Source organism: Lissotriton vulgaris, chromosome 1_2 (assembly GCF_964263255.1).
Source record: "Lissotriton vulgaris chromosome 1_2, aLisVul1.2, whole genome shotgun sequence".
Taxonomy (NCBI): Eukaryota; Metazoa; Chordata; class Amphibia; order Caudata; family Salamandridae; genus Lissotriton; species Lissotriton vulgaris.
Window position 1 is genome coordinate 228,326,792 of NC_141686.1, and position 20,005 is coordinate 228,346,796.

The 20,005-nt window shown below is 39.3% G+C and overlaps 28 non-coding genes across 28 annotated transcripts; all 28 read right to left on the bottom strand.

The window, feature by feature from the left end:
- Positions 1–12: 12 nt before the first annotated feature.
- On the bottom strand, positions 13–85 carry TRNAK-UUU (transfer RNA lysine (anticodon UUU)). The gene has a single exon. It is a non-coding gene; the product is annotated as a tRNA-Lys (tRNA).
- An 857-nt stretch (positions 86–942) lies between these two features.
- On the bottom strand, positions 943–1,015 carry TRNAK-UUU (transfer RNA lysine (anticodon UUU)). The gene has a single exon. It is a non-coding gene; the product is annotated as a tRNA-Lys (tRNA).
- A 295-nt stretch (positions 1,016–1,310) lies between these two features.
- On the bottom strand, positions 1,311–1,401 carry TRNAR-UCU (transfer RNA arginine (anticodon UCU)). Its single transcript is given in 2 exon segments — positions 1,311–1,346; positions 1,365–1,401. It is a non-coding gene; the product is annotated as a tRNA-Arg (tRNA).
- A 338-nt stretch (positions 1,402–1,739) lies between these two features.
- Positions 1,740–1,812, bottom strand: TRNAK-UUU (transfer RNA lysine (anticodon UUU)). Its single transcript has one exon. It is a non-coding gene; the product is annotated as a tRNA-Lys (tRNA).
- Positions 1,813–3,037: 1,225 nt separating this feature from the next.
- Positions 3,038–3,128, bottom strand: TRNAR-UCU (transfer RNA arginine (anticodon UCU)). The gene is given in 2 exon segments: positions 3,038–3,073; positions 3,092–3,128. It is a non-coding gene; the product is annotated as a tRNA-Arg (tRNA).
- Positions 3,129–3,466: 338 nt separating this feature from the next.
- Positions 3,467–3,539, bottom strand: TRNAK-UUU (transfer RNA lysine (anticodon UUU)). Its single transcript has one exon. It is a non-coding gene; the product is annotated as a tRNA-Lys (tRNA).
- A 1,224-nt stretch (positions 3,540–4,763) lies between these two features.
- Positions 4,764–4,854, bottom strand: TRNAR-UCU (transfer RNA arginine (anticodon UCU)). The gene is given in 2 exon segments: positions 4,764–4,799; positions 4,818–4,854. It is a non-coding gene; the product is annotated as a tRNA-Arg (tRNA).
- A 339-nt stretch (positions 4,855–5,193) lies between these two features.
- TRNAK-UUU (transfer RNA lysine (anticodon UUU)) lies at positions 5,194–5,266 on the bottom strand. The gene has a single exon. It is a non-coding gene; the product is annotated as a tRNA-Lys (tRNA).
- Positions 5,267–5,561: 295 nt separating this feature from the next.
- Positions 5,562–5,652, bottom strand: TRNAR-UCU (transfer RNA arginine (anticodon UCU)). The gene is given in 2 exon segments: positions 5,562–5,597; positions 5,616–5,652. It is a non-coding gene; the product is annotated as a tRNA-Arg (tRNA).
- Positions 5,653–6,920: 1,268 nt separating this feature from the next.
- Positions 6,921–6,993, bottom strand: TRNAK-UUU (transfer RNA lysine (anticodon UUU)). Its single transcript has one exon. It is a non-coding gene; the product is annotated as a tRNA-Lys (tRNA).
- A 295-nt stretch (positions 6,994–7,288) lies between these two features.
- Positions 7,289–7,379, bottom strand: TRNAR-UCU (transfer RNA arginine (anticodon UCU)). Its single transcript is given in 2 exon segments — positions 7,289–7,324; positions 7,343–7,379. It is a non-coding gene; the product is annotated as a tRNA-Arg (tRNA).
- A 1,268-nt stretch (positions 7,380–8,647) lies between these two features.
- On the bottom strand, positions 8,648–8,720 carry TRNAK-UUU (transfer RNA lysine (anticodon UUU)). Its single transcript has one exon. It is a non-coding gene; the product is annotated as a tRNA-Lys (tRNA).
- Positions 8,721–9,015: 295 nt separating this feature from the next.
- On the bottom strand, positions 9,016–9,106 carry TRNAR-UCU (transfer RNA arginine (anticodon UCU)). The gene is given in 2 exon segments: positions 9,016–9,051; positions 9,070–9,106. It is a non-coding gene; the product is annotated as a tRNA-Arg (tRNA).
- A 1,636-nt stretch (positions 9,107–10,742) lies between these two features.
- On the bottom strand, positions 10,743–10,833 carry TRNAR-UCU (transfer RNA arginine (anticodon UCU)). Its single transcript is given in 2 exon segments — positions 10,743–10,778; positions 10,797–10,833. It is a non-coding gene; the product is annotated as a tRNA-Arg (tRNA).
- Positions 10,834–12,101: 1,268 nt separating this feature from the next.
- On the bottom strand, positions 12,102–12,174 carry TRNAK-UUU (transfer RNA lysine (anticodon UUU)). The gene has a single exon. It is a non-coding gene; the product is annotated as a tRNA-Lys (tRNA).
- A 295-nt stretch (positions 12,175–12,469) lies between these two features.
- TRNAR-UCU (transfer RNA arginine (anticodon UCU)) lies at positions 12,470–12,560 on the bottom strand. The gene is given in 2 exon segments: positions 12,470–12,505; positions 12,524–12,560. It is a non-coding gene; the product is annotated as a tRNA-Arg (tRNA).
- Positions 12,561–12,899: 339 nt separating this feature from the next.
- TRNAK-UUU (transfer RNA lysine (anticodon UUU)) lies at positions 12,900–12,972 on the bottom strand. The gene has a single exon. It is a non-coding gene; the product is annotated as a tRNA-Lys (tRNA).
- Positions 12,973–13,267: 295 nt separating this feature from the next.
- On the bottom strand, positions 13,268–13,358 carry TRNAR-UCU (transfer RNA arginine (anticodon UCU)). The gene is given in 2 exon segments: positions 13,268–13,303; positions 13,322–13,358. It is a non-coding gene; the product is annotated as a tRNA-Arg (tRNA).
- A 1,268-nt stretch (positions 13,359–14,626) lies between these two features.
- Positions 14,627–14,699, bottom strand: TRNAK-UUU (transfer RNA lysine (anticodon UUU)). Its single transcript has one exon. It is a non-coding gene; the product is annotated as a tRNA-Lys (tRNA).
- A 287-nt stretch (positions 14,700–14,986) lies between these two features.
- Positions 14,987–15,077, bottom strand: TRNAR-UCU (transfer RNA arginine (anticodon UCU)). Its single transcript is given in 2 exon segments — positions 14,987–15,022; positions 15,041–15,077. It is a non-coding gene; the product is annotated as a tRNA-Arg (tRNA).
- Positions 15,078–15,416: 339 nt separating this feature from the next.
- TRNAK-UUU (transfer RNA lysine (anticodon UUU)) lies at positions 15,417–15,489 on the bottom strand. The gene has a single exon. It is a non-coding gene; the product is annotated as a tRNA-Lys (tRNA).
- Positions 15,490–16,346: 857 nt separating this feature from the next.
- TRNAK-UUU (transfer RNA lysine (anticodon UUU)) lies at positions 16,347–16,419 on the bottom strand. The gene has a single exon. It is a non-coding gene; the product is annotated as a tRNA-Lys (tRNA).
- A 295-nt stretch (positions 16,420–16,714) lies between these two features.
- TRNAR-UCU (transfer RNA arginine (anticodon UCU)) lies at positions 16,715–16,805 on the bottom strand. Its single transcript is given in 2 exon segments — positions 16,715–16,750; positions 16,769–16,805. It is a non-coding gene; the product is annotated as a tRNA-Arg (tRNA).
- A 339-nt stretch (positions 16,806–17,144) lies between these two features.
- On the bottom strand, positions 17,145–17,217 carry TRNAK-UUU (transfer RNA lysine (anticodon UUU)). The gene has a single exon. It is a non-coding gene; the product is annotated as a tRNA-Lys (tRNA).
- Positions 17,218–17,512: 295 nt separating this feature from the next.
- TRNAR-UCU (transfer RNA arginine (anticodon UCU)) lies at positions 17,513–17,603 on the bottom strand. The gene is given in 2 exon segments: positions 17,513–17,548; positions 17,567–17,603. It is a non-coding gene; the product is annotated as a tRNA-Arg (tRNA).
- Positions 17,604–18,871: 1,268 nt separating this feature from the next.
- On the bottom strand, positions 18,872–18,944 carry TRNAK-UUU (transfer RNA lysine (anticodon UUU)). The gene has a single exon. It is a non-coding gene; the product is annotated as a tRNA-Lys (tRNA).
- Positions 18,945–19,239: 295 nt separating this feature from the next.
- TRNAR-UCU (transfer RNA arginine (anticodon UCU)) lies at positions 19,240–19,330 on the bottom strand. Its single transcript is given in 2 exon segments — positions 19,240–19,275; positions 19,294–19,330. It is a non-coding gene; the product is annotated as a tRNA-Arg (tRNA).
- A 339-nt stretch (positions 19,331–19,669) lies between these two features.
- Positions 19,670–19,742, bottom strand: TRNAK-UUU (transfer RNA lysine (anticodon UUU)). The gene has a single exon. It is a non-coding gene; the product is annotated as a tRNA-Lys (tRNA).
- Between the last annotated feature and the right edge of the window lie 263 nt (positions 19,743–20,005).

Consider the following 20,005-nt stretch of genomic DNA (forward strand, 5'->3'; position numbering starts at 1 on the left):
AAAGGAAACAACCGCCTGAACAGGGACTTGAACCCTGGACCCTCAGATTAAAAGTCTGATGCTCTACCGACTGAGCTATCCAGGCTCTGCTATACTCTACCTTAAAATCAGCTAAACAAATGTGGACGTACACTGACCTACACTTTGTATATTTATATAATTACATATATTAGCAATCAATATTCTAGAGTTTAATAATGAATTGATATTTTAAGCATTTGAAATTTCAGCAGCACACGTAATCCATTTTAACTCCTGAAATTTGTACTATCTCATTTTCGGATGACATAGAAATCACGTGCTTAAAATGACACTGTGAAATTAATAAAGGGCCAAATACTATTACTAACTCCTAAATTACATTTTCAGCAGTATCATTGGGAATTTCCTCTTGGGCATAGACTATGCAACATTTTCAAAGCAAACAGTCTCTGTTTAAGTAGACTTTCTTTTACTGCCATTTTGGTAAATGTTTCTGGTGATGGAGAAGCAGGATTGCTGGTTACTGTTTCAATTAGTTATAAAATAGAGGAGGGATAAAATCGACCCAGTTGGTGTTCGAACCCTTAGCGTTTGAATGCTTTTGCTACATTCGCCTAGGACTCCAAGCCGCAATCCATTGCACCAGAGATCCGACCTGATTCAACAAGGTGATCAGAGATTCACAAATAAAAAGATGACCTATAAGTTGTTGACCAACTTTATCAAATTAATCGGACACTAGCTTACATTTTGAACATTGAATTGGATAAAAGATAATCAACATGTCAAACTACATGATACAGTTTGGGTAAGTCTTCTTAACCCTTGTCAAAGAAAGTAGAGCACAGATGGGTATGTAAGGACTCGATCAAGACTTTTTTGAACCATCTGTAATTGGACTTCCCATTCATTGGATCCTGAAAAGAGTATGCAATTGATATACATTTTCTTTAACCAAGCCGCCTGAACAGGGACTTGAACCCTGGGCCCTCAGATTAAAAGTCTGATGCTCTACCGACTGAGCTATCCAGGCTCTATGGCAGCACCCCACAAAATGACATTATCAACATTAGGAAGTGTCCCAACTATCACTACGTTTTTTAACCCCTTGCGTGTGGGGCGTATTTTCCGCCTGTGCTGACTCCGCCTTGCGCGGGCGGAGTCATGACGGAACGGTTTCGTCATCAGCACAGCTCACCCGTAGCTGATGACGGAACCGTTCTGTCATCAGCACGCAAGGGGTTAAGATGGTTGCCGGTATTAGTACTAAATACAGAGAATATAATAATGAATTGGTACTTGGGATAACAGGGTAACAGGGATAAAACTGACTCTGGTGGGATTCGAACCCACAACCTTTGAATATCTTTTTTACATTCACCTAGAAGTCCAATGCGCTATCCATTGCGCCACAGAGCCAATCTGCTATAATGAGGTGCAGAGATGTTCCGAAATGAAATAATGAGCTTTAGCTGTTGATCAGCTTTATAAAGTTCGTTTGATACTATAACCATGGCTATATTTTGAATATTGAATTGATAAAATGATATTCACCGTCTCAGACTACATGATACCATTGGTAAATCTACGTACGACTTAAGTTTAGTCAAATGGCACATAATATGTGAGACAGATGTGTATTTCACAACTCCATGAAAGACGTTTTTGCAATTTTAGTAATGGAATATCTTATTCATCATGCAGGGGTCCACAAAAAGAGCATACAATTAGAGTACTTTTTCTTTAAAGGAAACAACCGCCTGAACAGGGACTTGAACCCTGGACCCTCAGATTAAAAGTCTGATGCTCTACCGACTGAGCTATCCAGGCTCTGCTATACTCTACCTTAAAATCAGCTAAACAAATGTGGACGTACACTGACCTACACTTTGTATATTTATATAATTACATATATTAGCTATGAATATTATAGAGTTTAATAATGAATTGATATTTTAAGCATTTGAAATTTCAGCAGCACACGTAATCCATTTTAACTCCTGAAATTTGTACTATCTCATTTTCGGATGACATAGAAATCACGTGCTTAAAATGACACTGTGAAATTAATAAAGGGCCAAATACTATTACTAACTCCTAAATTACATTTTCAGCAGTATCATTGGGAATTTCCTCTTGGGCATAGACTATGCAACATTTTCAAAGCAAACAGTCTCTGTTTAAGTAGACTTTCTTTTACTGCCATTTTGGTAAATGTTTCTGGTGATGGAGAAGCAGGATTGCTGGTTACTGTTTCAATTAGTTATAAAATAGAGGAGGGATAAAATTGACCCAGTTGGTGTTCGAACCCTTAGCGTTTGAATGCTTTTGCTACATTCGCCTAGGACTCCAAGCCGCAATCCATTGCACCAGAGATCCGACCTGATTCAACAAGGTGATCAGAGATTCACAAATAAAAAGATGACCTATAAGTTGTTGACCAACTTTATCAAATTAATCGGACACTAGCTTACATTTTGAACATTGAATTGGATAAAAGATAATCAACATGTCAAACTACATGATACAGTTTGGGTAAGTCTTCTTAACCCTTGTCAAAGAAAGTAGAGCACAGATGGGTATGTAAGGACTCGATCAAGACTTTTTTGAACCATCTGTAATTGGACTTCCCATTCATTGGATCCTGAAAAGAGTATGCAATTGATATACATTTTCTTTAACCAAGCCGCCTGAACAGGGACTTGAACCCTGGGCCCTCAGATTAAAAGTCTGATGCTATACCGACTGAGCTATCCAGGCTCTATGGCAGCACCCCACAAAATGACATTATCAACATTAGGAAGTGTCCCAACTATCACTACGTTTTTTAACCCCTTGCGTGTGGGGCGTATTTTCCGCCTGTGCTGACTCCGCCTTGCGCGGGCGGAGTCATGACGGAACGGTTTCGTCATCAGCACAGCTCACCCGTAGCTGATGACGGAACCGTTCTGTCATCAGCACGCAAGGGGTTAAGATGGTTGCCGGTATTAGTACTAAATACAGAGAATATAATAATGAATTGGTACTTGGGATAACAGGGTAACAGGGATAAAACTGACTCTGGTGGGATTCGAACCCACAACCTTTGAATATCTTTTTTACATTCACCTAGAAGTCCAATGCGCTATCCATTGCGCCACAGAGCCAATCTGCTATAATGAGGTGCAGAGATGTTCCGAAATGAAATAATGAGCTTTAGCTGTTGATCAGCTTTATAAAGTTCGTTTGATACTATAACCATGGCTATATTTTGAATATTGAATTGGTAAAATGATATTCACCGTCTCAGACTACATGATACCATTGGTAAATCTACGTACGACTTAAGTTTAGTCAAATGGCACATAATATGTGAGACAGATGTGTATTTCACAACTCCATGAAAGACGTTTTTGCAATTTTAGTAATGGAATATCTTATTCATCATGCAGGGGTCCACAAAAAGAGCATACAATTAGAGTACTTTTTCTTTAAAGGAAACAACCGCCTGAACAGGGACTTGAACCCTGGACCCTCAGATTAAAAGTCTGATGCTCTACCGACTGAGCTATCCAGGCTCTGCTATACTCTACCTTAAAATCAGCTAAACAAATGTGGACGTACACTGACCTACACTTTGTATATTTATATAATTACATATATTAGCTATGAATATTCTAGAGTTTAATAATGAATTGATATTTTAAGCATTTGAAATTTCAGCAGCACACGTAATCCATTTTAACTCCTGAAATTTGTACTATCTCATTTTCGGATGACATAGAAATCACGTGCTTAAAATGACACTGTGAAATGAATAAAGGGCCAAATACTATTACTAACTCCTAAATTACATTTTCAGCAGTATCATTGGGAATTTCCTCTTGGGCATAGACTATGCAACATTTTCAAAGCAAACAGTCTCTGTTTAAGTAGACTTTCTTTTACTGCCATTTTGGTAAATGTTTCTGGTGATGGAGAAGCAGGATTGCTGGTTACTGTTTCAATTAGTTATAAAATAGAGGAGGATAAAATTGACCCAGTTGGTGTTCGAACCCTTAGCGTTTGAATGCTTTTGCTACATTCGCCTAGGACTCCAAGCCGCAATCCATTGCACCAGAGATCCGACCTGATTCAACAAGGTGATCAGAGATTCACAAATAAAAAGATGACCTATAAGTTGTTGACCAACTTTATCAAATTAATCGGACACTAGCTTACATTTTGAACATTGAATTGGATAAAAGATAATCAACATGTCAAACTACATGATACAGTTTGGGTAAGTCTTCTTAACCCTTGTCAAAGAAAGTAGAGCACAGATGGGTATGTAAGGACTCGATCAAGACTTTTTTGAACCATCTGTAATTGGACTTCCCATTCATTGGATCCTGAAAAGAGTATGCAATTGATATACATTTTCTTTAACCAAGCCGCCTGAACAGGGACTTGAACCCTGGGCCCTCAGATTAAAAGTCTGATGCTATACCGACTGAGCTATCCAGGCTCTGAGGTAGCACCCCACAAAATGACATTATAAACATTAGGAAGTGTCCCAACTATCACTACGTTTTTTAACCCCTTGCGTGCGGGGCGTATTTTCCACCTGTGCTGACTCCGCCTTGCGCGGGCGGAGTCATGACGGAACGGTTTCGTCATCAGCACAGCTCACCCGTAGCTGATGACGGAACCGTTCTGTCATCAGCACGCAAGGGGTTAAGATGGTTGCCGGTATTAGTACTAAATACAGAGAATATAATAATGAATTGGTACTTGGGATAACAGGATAACAGGGATAAAACTGACTCTGGTGGGATTCGAACCCACAACCTTTGAATATCTTTTTTACATTCACCTAGAAGTCCAATGTGCTATCCATTGCGCCACAGAGCCAATCTGCTATAATGAGGTGCAGAGATGTTCTGAAATGAAATAATGAGCTATTAGCTGTTGATCAGCTTTATAAAGTTAATTTGATACTATAACCATGGCTATATTTTGAATATTGAATTGGTGAAATGATATTCACAGTCTCAGACTACATGATACCATTGGTAAATCTACGTACGACTTAAGTTTAGTCAAATGGCACATAATATGTGAGACAGATGTGTATTTCACAACTCCATGAAAGACGTTTTTGCAATTTTAGTAATGGAATATCTTATTCGTCATGCAGGGGTCCACAAAAAGAGCATACAATTAGAGTACTTTTTCTTTAAAGGAAACAACCGCCTGAACAGGGACTTGAACCCTGGGCCCTCAGATTAAAAGTCTGATGCTCTACCGACTGAGCTATCCAGGCTCTATGGCAGCACCCCACAAAATGACATTATCAACATTAGGAAGTGTCCCAACTATCACTACGTTTTTTAACCCCTTGCGTGCGGGGCGTATTTTCCGCCTGTGCTGACTCCGCCTTGCGCGGGCGGAGTCATGACGGAACGGTTTCGTCATCAGCACAGCTCACCCGTAGCTGATGACGGAACCGTTCTGTCATCAGCACGCAAGGGGTTAAGATGGTTGCCGGTATTAGTACTAAATACAGAGAATATAATAATGAATTGGTACTTGGGATAACAGGGTAACAGGGATAAAACTGACTCTGGTGGGATTCGAACCCACAACCTTTGAATATCTTTTTTACATTCACCTAGAAGTCCAATGCGCTATCCATTGCGCCACAGAGCCAATCTGCTATAATGAGGTGCAGAGATGTTCTGAAATGAAATAATGAGCTATTAGCTGTTGATCAGCTTTATAAAGTTCATTTGATACTATAACCATGGCTATATTTTGAATATTGAATTGGTGAAATGATATTCACAGTCTCAGACTACATGATACCATTGGTAAATCTACGTACGACTTAAGTTTAGTCAAATGGCACATAATATGTGAGACAGATGTGTATTTCACAACTCCATGAAAGACGTTTTTGCAATTTTAGTAATGGAATATCTTATTCGTCATGCAGGGGTCCACAAAAAGAGCATACAATTAGAGTACTTTTTCTTTAAAGGAAACAACCGCCTGAACAGGGATTGAACCCTGGACCCTCAGATTAAAAGTCTGATGCTCTACCGACTGAGCAATCCAGGCTCTGCTATACTCTACCTTAAAATCAGCTAAACAAATGTGGACGTACACTGACCTACACTTTGTATATTTATATAATTACATATATTAGCAATCAATATTCTAGAGTTTAATAATGAATTGATATTTTAAGCATTTGAAATTTCAGCAGCACACGTAATCCATTTTAACTCCTGAAATTTGTACTATCTCATTTTCGGATGACATAGAAATCACGTGTTTAAAATGACACTGTGAAATTAATAAAGGGCCAAATACTATTACTAACTCCTAAATTACATTTTCAGCAGTATCATTGGGAATTTCCTCTTGGGCATAGACTATGCAACATTTTCAAAGCAAACAGTCTCTGTTTAAGTAGACTTTCTTTCACTGCCATTTTGGTAAATGTTTCTGGTGATGGAGAAGCAGGAATGCTGGTTACTGTTTCAATTAGTTATAAAATAGAGGAGGGATAAAATTGACCCAGTTGGTGTTCGAACCCTTAGCGTTTGAATGCTTTTGCTACATTCGCCTAGGACTCCAAGCCGCAATCCATTGCACCAGAGATCCGACCTGATTCAACAAGGTGATCAGAGATTCACAAATAAAAAGATGACCTATAAGTTGTTGACCAACTTTATCAAATTAATCGGAAACTAGCTTACATTTTGAACATTGAATTGGATAAAAGATAATCAACATGTCAAACTACATGATACAGTTTGGGTAAGTCTTCTTAACCCTTATCAAAGAAAGTAGAGCACAGATGGGTATGTAAGGACTCGATCAAGACTTTTTTGAACCATCTGTAATTGGAATTCCCATTCATTGGATCCTGAAAAGAGTATGCAATTGATATACATTTTCTTTAACCAAGCCGCCTGAACAGGGACTTGAACCCTGGGCCCTCAGATTAAAAGTCTGATGCTCTACCGACTGAGCTATCCAGGCTCTGAGGCAGCACCCCACAAAATGACATTATCAACATTAGGAAGTGTCCCAACTATCACTACGTTTTTTAACCCCTTGCGTGCGGGGCGTATTTTCCGCCTGTGCTGACTCCGCCTTGCGCGGGCGGAGTCATGACGGAACGGTTTCGTCATCAGCACAGCTCACCCGTAGCTGATGACGGAACCGTTCTGTCATCAGCACGCAAGGGGTTAAGATGGTTGCCGGTATTAGTACTAAATACAGAGAATATAATAATGAATTGGTACTTGGGATAACAGGATAACAGGGATAAAACTGACTCTGGTGGGATTCGAACCCACAACCTTTGAATATCTTTTTTACATTCACCTAGAAGTCCAATGTGCTATCCATTGCGCCACAGAGCCAATCTGCTATAATGAGGTGCAGAGATGTTCTGAAATGAAATAATGAGCTATTAGCTGTTGATCAGCTTTATAAAGTTCATTTGATACTATAACCATGGCTATATTTTGAATATTGAATTGGTGAAATGATATTCACCGTCTCAGACTACATGATACCATTGGTAAATCTACGTACGACTTAAGTTTAGTCAAATGGCACATAATATGTGAGACAGATGTGTATTTCACAACTCCATGAAAGACGTTTTTGCAATTTTAGTAATGGAATATCTTATTCGTCATGCAGGGGTCCACAAAAAGAGCATACAATTAGAGTACTTTTTCTTTAAAGGAAACAACCGCCTGAACAGGGATTGAACCCTGGACCCTCAGATTAAAAGTCTGATGCTCTACCGACTGAGCTATCCAGGCTCTGCTATACTCTACCTTAAAATCAGCTAAACAAATGTGGACGTACACTGACCTACACTTTGTATATTTATATAATTACATATATTAGCAATCAATATTCTAGAGTTTAATAATGAATTGATATTTTAAGCATTTGAAATTTCAGCAGCACACGTAATCCATTATAACTCCGGAAATTTGTACTATCTCATTTTCGGATGACATAGAAATCACGTGTTTAAAATGACACTGTGAAATTAATAAAGGGCCAAATACTATTACTAACTCCTAAATTACATTTTCAGCAGTATCATTGGGAATTTCCTCTTGGGCATAGACTATGCAACATTTTCAAAGCAAACAGTCTCTGTTTAAGTAGACTTTCTTTCACTGCCATTTTGGTAAATGTTTCTGGTGATGGAGAAGCAGGAATGCTGGTTACTGTTTCAATTAGTTATAAAATAGAGGAGGGATAAAATTGACCCAGTTGGTGTTCGAACCCTTAGCGTTTGAATGCTTTTGCTACATTCGCCTAGGACTCCAAGCCGCAATCCATTGCACCAGAGATCCGACCTGATTCAACAAGGTGATCAGAGATTCACAAATAAAAAGATGACCTATAAGTTGTTGACCAACTTTATCAAATTAATCGGAAACTAGCTTACATTTTGAACATTGAATTGGATAAAAGATAATCAACATGTCAAACTACATGATACAGTTTGGGTAAGTCTTCTTAACCCTTATCAAAGAAAGTAGAGCACAGATGGGTATGTAAGGACTCGATCAAGACTTTTTTGAACCATCTGTAATTGGAATTCCCATTCATTGGATCCTGAAAAGAGTATGCAATTGATATACATTTTCTTTAACCAAGCCGCCTGAACAGGGACTTGAACCCTGGGCCCTCAGATTAAAAGTCTGATGCTCTACCGACTGAGCTATCCAGGCTCTGAGGCAGCACCCCACAAAATGACATTATCAACATTAGGAAGTGTCCCAACTATCACTACGTTTTTTAACCCCTTGCGTGCGGGGCGTATTTTCCGCCTGTGCTGACTCCGCCTTGCGCGGGCGGAGTCATGACGGAACGGTTTCGTCATCAGCACAGCTCACCCGTAGCTGATGACGGAACCGTTCTGTCATCAGCACGCAAGGGGTTAAGATGGTTGCCGGTATTAGTACTAAATACAGAGAATATAATAATGAATTGGTACTTGGGATAACAGGATAACAGGGATAAAACTGACTCTGGTGGGATTCGAACCCACAACCTTTGAATATCTTTTTTACATTCACCTAGAAGTCCAATGTGCTATCCATTGCGCCACAGAGCCAATCTGCTATAATGAGGTGCAGAGATGTTCTGAAATGAAATAATGAGCTATTAGCTGTTGATCAGCTTTATAAAGTTCATTTGATACTATAACCATGGCTATATTTTGAATATTGAATTGGTGAAATGATATTCACCGTCTCAGACTACATGATACCATTGGTAAATCTACGTACGACTTAAGTTTAGTCAAATGGCACATAATATGTGAGACAGATGTGTATTTCACAACTCCATGAAAGACGTTTTTGCAATTTTAGTAATGGAATATCTTATTCGTCATGCAGGGGTCCACAAAAAGAGCATACAATTAGAGTACTTTTTCTTTAAAGGAAACAACCGCCTGAACAGGGATTGAACCCTGGACCCTCAGATTAAAAGTCTGATGCTCTACCGACTGAGCTATCCAGGCTCTGCTATACTCTACCTTAAAATCAGCTAAACAAATGTGGACGTACACTGACCTACACTTTGTATATTTATATAATTACATATATTAGCAATCAATATTCTAGAGTTTAATAATGAATTGATATTTTAAGCATTTGAAATTTCAGCAGCACACGTAATCCATTATAACTCCGGAAATTTGTACTATCTCATTTTCGGATGACATAGAAATCACGTGTTTAAAATGACACTGTGAAATTAATAAAGGGCCAAATACTATTACTAACTCCTAAATTACATTTTCAGCAGTATCATTGGGAATTTCCTCTTGGGCATAGACTATGCAACATTTTCAAAGCAAACAGTCTCTGTTTAAGTAGACTTTCTTTCACTGCCATTTTGGTAAATGTTTCTGGTGATGGAGAAGCAGGATTGCTGGTTACTGTTTCAATTAGTTATAAAATAGAGGAGGGATAAAATTGACCCAGTTGGTGTTCGAACCCTTAGCGTTTGAATGCTTTTGCTACATTCGCCTAGGACTCCAAGCCGCAATCCATTGCACCAGAGATCCGACCTGATTCAACAAGGTGATCAGAGATTCACAAATAAAAAGATGACCTATAAGTTGTTGACCAACTTTATCAAATTAATCGGACACTAGCTTACATTTTGAACATTGAATTGGATAAAAGATAATCAACATGTCAAACTACATGATACAGTTTGGGTAAGTCTTCTTAACCCTTGTCAAAGAAAGTAGAGCACAGATGGGTATGTAAGGACTCGATCAAGACTTTTTTGAACCATCTGTAATTGGACTTCCCATTCATTGGATCCTGAAAAGAGTATGCAATTGATATACATTTTCTTTAACCAAGCCGCCTGAACAGGGACTTGAACCCTGGGCCCTCAGATTAAAAGTCTGATGCTATACCGACTGAGCTATCCAGGCTCTGAGGTAGCACCCCACAAAATGACATTATAAACATTAGGAAGTGTCCCAACTATCACTACGTTTTTTAACCCCTTGCGTGCGGGGCGTATTTTCCACCTGTGCTGACTCCGCCTTGCGCGGGCGGAGTCATGACGGAACGGTTTCGTCATCAGCACAGCTCACCCGTAGCTGATGACGGAACCGTTCTGTCATCAGCACGCAAAGGGTTAAGATGGTTGCCGGTATTAGTACTAAATACAGAGAATATAATAATGAATTGGTACTTGGGATAACAGGGTAACAGGGATAAAACTGACTCTGGTGGGATTCGAACCCACAACCTTTGAATATCTTTTTTACATTCACCTAGAAGTCCAATGCGCTATCCATTGCGCCACAGAGCCAATCTGCTATAATGAGGTGCAGAGATGTTCTGAAATGAAATAATGAGCTATTAGCTGTTGATCAGCTTTATAAAGTTCATTTGATACTATAACCATGGCTATATTTTGAATATTGAATTGGTGAAATGATATTCACCGTCTCAGACTACATGATACCATTGGTAAATCTACGTACGACTTAAGTTTAGTCAAATGGCACATAATATGTGAGACAGATGTGTATTTCACAACTCCATGAAAGACGTTTTTGCAATTTTAGTAATGGAATATCTTATTCGTCATGCAGGGGTCCACAAAAAGAGCATACAATTAGAGTACTTTTTCTTTAAAGGAAACAACCGCCTGAACAGGGATTGAACCCTGGACCCTCAGATTAAAAGTCTGATGCTCTACCGACTGAGCTATCCAGGCTCTGCTATACTCTACCTTAAAATCAGCTAAACAAATGTGGACGTACACTGACCTACACTTTGTATATTTATATAATTACATATATTAGCAATCAATATTCTAGAGTTTAATAATGAATTGATATTTTAAGCATTTGAAATTTCAGCAGCACACGTAATCCATTATAACTCCGGAAATTTGTACTATCTCATTTTCGGATGACATAGAAATCACGTGTTTAAAATGACACTGTGAAATTAATAAAGGGCCAAATACTATTACTAACTCCTAAATTACATTTTCAGCAGTATCATTGGGAATTTCCTCTTGGGCATAGACTATGCAACATTTTCAAAGCAAACAGTCTCTGTTTAAGTAGACTTTCTTTCACTGCCATTTTGGTAAATGTTTCTGGTGATGGAGAAGCAGGATTGCTGGTTACTGTTTCAATTAGTTATAAAATAGAGGAGGGATAAAATTGACCCAGTTGGTGTTCGAACCCTTAGCGTTTGAATGCTTTTGCTACATTCGCCTAGGACTCCAAGCCGCAATCCATTGCACCAGAGATCCGACCTGATTCAACAAGGTGATCAGAGATTCACAAATAAAAAGATGACCTATAAGTTGTTGACCAACTTTATCAAATTAATCGGAAACCAGCTTACATTTTGAACATTGAATTGGATAAAAGATAATCAACATGTCAAACTACATGATACAGTTTGGGTAAGTCTTCTTAACCCTTGTCAAAGAAAGTAGAGCACAGATGGGTATGTAAGGACTCGATCAAGACTTTTTTGAACCATCTGTAATTGGAATTCCCATTCATTGGATCCTGAAAAGAGTATGCAATTGATATACATTTTCTTTAACCAAGCCGCCTGAACAGGGACTTGAACCCTGGGCCCTCAGATTAAAAGTCTGATGCTCTACCGACTGAGCTATCCAGGCTCTGAGGCAGCACCCCACAAAATGACATTATCAACATTAGGAAGTGTCCCAACTATCACTACGTTTTTTAACCCCTTGCGTGCGGGGCGTATTTTCCGCCTGTGCTGACTCCGCCTTGCGCGGGCGGAGTCATGACGGAACGGTTTCGTCATCAGCACAGCTCACCCGTAGCTGATGACGGAACCGTTCTGTCATCAGCACGCAAGGGGTTAAGATGGTTGCCGGTATTAGTACTAAATACAGAGAATATAATAATGAATTGGTACTTGGGATAACAGGATAACAGGGATAAAACTGACTCTGGTGGGATTCGAACCCACAACCTTTGAATATCTTTTTTACATTCACCTAGAAGTCCAATGTGCTATCCATTGCGCCACAGAGCCAATCTGCTATAATGAGGTGCAGAGATGTTCTGAAATGAAATAATGAGCTATTAGCTGTTGATCAGCTTTATAAAGTTCATTTGATACTATAACCATGGCTATATTTTGAATATTGAATTGGTGAAATGATATTCACAGTCTCAGACTACATGATACCATTGGTAAATCTACGTACGACTTAAGTTTAGTCAAATGGCACATAATATGTGAGACAGATGTGTATTTCACAACTCCATGAAAGACGTTTTTGCAATTTTAGTAATGGAATATCTTATTCGTCATGCAGGGGTCCACAAAAAGAGCATACAATTAGAGTACTTTTTCTTTAAAGGAAACAACCGCCTGAACAGGGACTTGAACCCTGGGCCCTCAGATTAAAAGTCTGATGCTCTACCGACTGAGCTATCCAGGCTCTATGGCAGCACCCCACAAAATGACATTATCAACATTAGGAAGTGTCCCAACTATCACTACGTTTTTTAACCCCTTGCGTGCGGGGCGTATTTTCCGCCTGTGCTGACTCCGCCTTGCGCGGGCGGAGTCATGACGGAACGGTTTCGTCATCAGCACAGCTCACCCGTAGCTGATGACGGAACCGTTCTGTCATCAGCACGCAAGGGGTTAAGATGGTTGCCGGTATTAGTACTAAATACAGAGAATATAATAATGAATTGGTACTTGGGATAACAGGGTAACAGGGATAAAACTGACTCTGGTGGGATTCGAACCCACAACCTTTGAATATCTTTTTTACATTCACCTAGAAGTCCAATGCGCTATCCATTGCGCCACAGAGCCAATCTGCTATAATGAGGTGCAGAGATGTTCTGAAATGAAATAATGAGCTATTAGCTGTTGATCAGCTTTATAAAGTTCATTTGATACTATAACCATGGCTATATTTTGAATATTGAATTGGTGAAATGATATTCACAGTCTCAGACTACATGATACCATTGGTAAATCTACGTACGACTTAAGTTTAGTCAAATGGCACATAATATGTGAGACAGATGTGTATTTCACAACTCCATGAAAGACGTTTTTGCAATTTTAGTAATGGAATATCTTATTCGTCATGCAGGGGTCCACAAAAAGAGCATACAATTAGAGTACTTTTTCTTTAAAGGAAACAACCGCCTGAACAGGGATTGAACCCTGGACCCTCAGATTAAAAGTCTGATGCTCTACCGACTGAGCAATCCAGGCTCTGCTATACTCTACCTTAAAATCAGCTAAACAAATGTGGACGTACACTGACCTACACTTTGTATATTTATATAATTACATATATTAGCAATCAATATTCTAGAGTTTAATAATGAATTGATATTTTAAGCATTTGAAATTTCAGCAGCACACGTAATCCATTTTAACTCCTGAAATTTGTACTATCTCATTTTCGGATGACATAGAAATCACGTGTTTAAAATGACACTGTGAAATTAATAAAGGGCCAAATACTATTACTAACTCCTAAATTACATTTTCAGCAGTATCATTGGGAATTTCCTCTTGGGCATAGACTATGCAACATTTTCAAAGCAAACAGTCTCTGTTTAAGTAGACTTTCTTTCACTGCCATTTTGGTAAATGTTTCTGGTGATGGAGAAGCAGGATTGCTGGTTACTGTTTCAATTAGTTATAAAATAGAGGAGGGATAAAATTGACCCAGTTGGTGTTCGAACCCTTAGCGTTTGAATGCTTTTGCTACATTCGCCTAGGACTCCAAGCCGCAATCCATTGCACCAGAGATCCGACCTGATTCAACAAGGTGATCAGAGATTCACAAATAAAAAGATGACCTATAAGTTGTTGACCAACTTTATCAAATTAATCGGAAACCAGCTTACATTTTGAACATTGAATTGGATAAAAGATAATCAACATGTCAAACTACATGATACAGTTTGGGTAAGTCTTCTTAACCCTTGTCAAAGAAAGTAGAGCACAGATGGGTATGTAAGGACTCGATCAAGACTTTTTTGAACCATCTGTAATTGGAATTCCCATTCATTGGATCCTGAAAAGAGTATGCAATTGATATACATTTTCTTTAACCAAGCCGCCTGAACAGGGACTTGAACCCTGGGCCCTCAGATTAAAAGTCTGATGCTCTACCGACTGAGCTATCCAGGCTCTGAGGCAGCACCCCACAAAATGACATTATCAACATTAGGAAGTGTCCCAACTATCACTACGTTTTTTAACCCCTTGCGTGCGGGGCGTATTTTCCGCCTGTGCTGACTCCGCCTTGCGCGGGCGGAGTCATGACGGAACGGTTTCGTCATCAGCACAGCTCACCCGTAGCTGATGACGGAACCGTTCTGTCATCAGCACGCAAGGGGTTAAGATGGTTGCCGGTATTAGTACTAAATACAGAGAATATAATAATGAATTGGTACTTGGGATAACAGGGATAAAACTGACTCTGGTGGGATTCGAACCCACAACCTTTGAATATCTTTTTTACATTCACCTAGAAGTCCAATGCGCTATCCATTGCGCCACAGAGCCAATCTGCTATAATGAGGTGCAGAGATGTTCTGAAATGAAATAATGAGCTATTAGCTGTTGATCAGCTTTATAAAGTTCATTTGATACTATAACCATGGCTATATTTTGAATATTGAATTGGTGAAATGATATTCACCGTCTCAGACTACATGATACCATTGGTAAATCTACGTACGACTTAAGTTTAGTCAAATGGCACATAATATGTGAGACAGATGTGTATTTCACAACTCCATGAAAGACGTTTTTGCAATTTTAGTAATGGAATATCTTATTCGTCATGCAGGGGTCCACAAAAAGAGCATACAATTAGAGTACTTTTTCTTTAAAGGAAACAACTGCCTGAACAGGGACTTGAACCCTGGACCCTCAGATTAAAAGTCTGATGCTCTACCGACTGAGCTATCCAGGCTCTGCTATACTCTACCTTAAAATCAGCTAAACAAATGTGGACGTACACTGACCTACACTTTGTATATTTATATAATTACATATATTAGCAATCAATATTCTAGAGTTTAATAATGAATTGATATTATAAGCATTTGAAATTTCAGCAGCACAAGTAATCCATTATAACTCCGGAAATTTGTACTATCTCATTTTCGGATGACATAGAAATCACGTGTTTAAAATGACACTGTGAAATTAATAAAGGGCCAAATACTATTACTAACTCCTAAATTACATTTTCAGCAGTATCATTGGGAATTTCCTCTTGGGCATAGACTATGCAACATTTTCAAAGCAAACAGTCTCTGTTTAAGTAGACTTTCTTTCACTGCCATTTTGGTAAATGTTTCTGGTGATGGAGAAGCAGGATTGCTGGTTACTGTTTCAATTAGTTATAAAATAGAGGAGGGATAAAATTGACCCAGTTGGTGTTCGAACCCTTAGCGTTTGAATGCTTTTGCTACATTCGCCTAGGACTCCAAGCCGCAATCCATTGCACCAGAGATCCGACCTGATTCAACAAGGTGATCAGAGATTCACAAATAAAAAGATGACCTATAAGTTGTTGACCAACTTTATCAAATTAATCGGAAACCAGCTTACATTTTGAACATTGAATTGGATAAAAGATAATCAACATGTCAAACTACATGATACAGTTTGGGTAAGTCTTCTTAACCCTTGTCAAAGAAAGTAGAGCACAGATGGGTATGTAAGGACTCGATCAAGACTTTTTTGAACCATCTGTAATTGGAATTCCCATTCATTGGATCCTGAAAAGAGTATGCAATTGATATACATTTTCTTTAACCAAGCCGCCTGAACAGGGACTTGAACCCTGGGCCCTCAGATTAAAAGTCTGATGCTCTACCGACTGAGCTATCCAGGCTCTGAGGCAGCACCCCACAAAATGACATTATCAACATTAGGAAGTGTCCCAACTATCACTACGTTTTTTAACCCCTTGCGTGCGGGGCGTATTTTCCGCCTGTGCTGACTCCGCCTTGCGCGGGCGGAGTCATGACGGAACGGTTTCGTCATCAGCACAGCTCACCCGTAGCTGATGACGGAACCGTTCTGTCATCAGCACGCAAGGGGTTAAGATGGTTGCCGGTATTAGTACTAAATACAGAGAATATAATAATGAATTGGTACTTGGGATAACAGGATAACAGGGATAAAACTGACTCTGGTGGGATTCGAACCCACAACCTTTGAATATCTTTTTTACATTCACCTAGAAGTCCAATGTGCTATCCATTGCGCCACAGAGCCAATCTGCTATAATGAGGTGCAGAGATGTTCTGAAATGAAATAATGAGCTATTAGCTGTTGATCAGCTTTATAAAGTTCATTTGATACTATAACCATGGCTATATTTTGAATATTGAATTGGTGAAATGATATTCACAGTCTCAGACTACATGATACCATTGGTAAATCTACGTACGACTTAAGTTTAGTCAAATGGCACATAATATGTGAGACAGATGTGTATTTCACAACTCCATGAAAGACGTTTTTGCAATTTTAGTAATGGAATATCTTATTCGTCATGCAGGGGTCCACAAAAAGAGCATACAATTAGAGTACTTTTTCTTTAAAGGAAACAACCGCCTGAACAGGGACTTGAACCCTGGGCCCTCAGATTAAAAGTCTGATGCTCTACCGACTGAGCTATCCAGGCTCTATGGCAGCACCCCACAAAATGACATTATCAACATTAGGAAGTGTCCCAACTATCACTACGTTTTTTAACCCCTTGCGTGCGGGGCGTATTTTCCGCCTGTGCTGACTCCGCCTTGCGCGGGCGGAGTCATGACGGAACGGTTTCGTCATCAGCACAGCTCACCCGTAGCTGATGACGGAACCGTTCTGTCATCAGCACGCAAGGGGTTAAGATGGTTGCCGGTATTAGTACTAAATACAGAGAATATAATAATGAATTGGTACTTGGGATAACAGGGTAACAGGGATAAAACTGACTCTGGTGGGATTCGAACCCACAACCTTTGAATATCTTTTTTACATTCACCTAGAAGTCCAATGCGCTATCCATTGCGCCACAGAGCCAATCTGCTATAATGAGGTGCAGAGATGTTCTGAAATGAAATAATGAGCTATTAGCTGTTGATCAGCTTTATAAAGTTCATTTGATACTATAACCATGGCTATATTTTGAATATTGAATTGGTGAAATGATATTCACAGTCTCAGACTACATGATACCATTGGTAAATCTACGTACGACTTAAGTTTAGTCAAATGGCACATAATATGTGAGACAGATGTGTATTTCACAACTCCATGAAAGACGTTTTTGCAATTTTAGTAATGGAATATCTTATTCGTCATGCAGGGGTCCACAAAAAGAGCATACAATTAGAGTACTTTTTCTTTAAAGGAAACAACCGCCTGAACAGGGATTGAACCCTGGACCCTCAGATTAAAAGTCTGATGCTCTACCGACTGAGCAATCCAGGCTCTGCTATACTCTACCTTAAAATCAGCTAAACAAATGTGGACGTACACTGACCTACACTTTGTATATTTATATAATTACATATATTAGCAATCAATATTCTAGAGTTTAATAATGAATTGATATTTTAAGCATTTGAAATTTCAGCAGCACACGTAATCCATTTTAACTCCTGAAATTTGTACTATCTCATTTTCGGATGACATAGAAATCACGTGTTTAAAATGACACTGTGAAATTAATAAAGGGCCAAATACTATTACTAACTCCTAAATTACATTTTCAGCAGTATCATTGGGAATTTCCTCTTGGGCATAGACTATGCAACATTTTCAAAGCAAACAGTCTCTGTTTAAGTAGACTTTCTTTCACTGCCATTTTGGTAAATGTTTCTGGTGATGGAGAAGCAGGATTGCTGGTTACTGTTTCAATTAGTTATAAAATAGAGGAGGGATAAAATTGACCCAGTTGGTGTTCGAACCCTTAGCGTTTGAATGCTTTTGCTACATTCGCCTAGGACTCCAAGCCGCAATCCATTGCACCAGAGATCCGACCTGATTCAACAAGGTGATCAGAGATTCACAAATAAAAAGATGACCTATAAGTTGTTGACCAACTTTATCAAATTAATCGGAAACCAGCTTACATTTTGAACATTGAATTGGATAAAAGATAATCAACATGTCAAACTACATGATACAGTTTGGGTAAGTCTTCTTAACCCTTGTCAAAGAAAGTAGAGCACAGATGGGTATGTAAGGACTCGATCAAGACTTTTTTGAACCATCTGTAATTGGAATTCCCATTCATTGGATCCTGAAAAGAGTATGCAATTGATATACATTTTCTTTAACCAAGCCGCCTGAACAGGGACTTGAACCCTGGGCCCTCAGATTAAAAGTCTGATGCTCTACCGACTGAGCTATCCAGGCTCTGAGGCAGCACCCCACAAAATGACATTATCAACATTAGGAAGTGTCCCAACTATCACTACGTTTTTTAACCCCTTGCGTGCAGGGCGTATTTTCCGCCTGTGCTGACTCCGCCTTGCGCGGGCGGAGTCATGACGGAACGGTTTCGTCATCAGCACAGCTCACCCGTAGCTGATGACGGAACCGTTCTGTCATCAGCACGCAAGGGGTTAAGATGGTTGCCGGTATTAGTACTAAATACAGAGAATATAATAATGAATTGGTACTTGGGATAACAGGATAACAGGGATAAAACTGACTCTGGTGGGATTCGAACCCACAACCTTTGAATATCTTTTTTACATTCACCTAGAAGTCCAATGTGCTATCCATTGCGCCACAGAGCCAATCTGCTATAATGAGGTGCAGAGATGTTCTGAAATGAAATAATGAGCTATTAGCTGTTGATCAGCTTTATAAAGTTCATTTGATACTATAACCATGGCTATATTTTGAATATTGAATTGGTGAAATGATATTCACAGTCTCAGACTACATGATACCATTGGTAAATCTACGTACGACTTAAGTTTAGTCAAATGGCACATAATATGTGAGACAGATGTGTATTTCACAACTCCATGAAAGACGTTTTTGCAATTTTAGTAATGGAATATCTTATTCGTCATGCAGGGGTCCACAAAAAGAGCATACAATTAGAGTACTTTTTCTTTAAAGGAAACAACCGCCTGAACAGGGACTTGAACCCTGGGCCCTCAGATTAAAAGTCTGATGCTCTACCGACTGAGCTATCCAGGCTCTATGGCAGCACCCCACAAAATGACATTATCAACATTAGGAAGTGTCCCAACTATCACTACGTTTTTTAACCCCTTGCGTGCGGGGCGTATTTTCCGCCTGTGCTGACTCCGCCTTGCGCGGGCGGAGTCATGACGGAACGGTTTCGTCATCAGCACAGCTCACCCGTAGCTGATGACGGAACCGTTCTGTCATCAGCACGCAAGGGGTTAAGATGGTTGCCGGTATTAGTACTAAATACAGAGAATATAATAATGAATTGG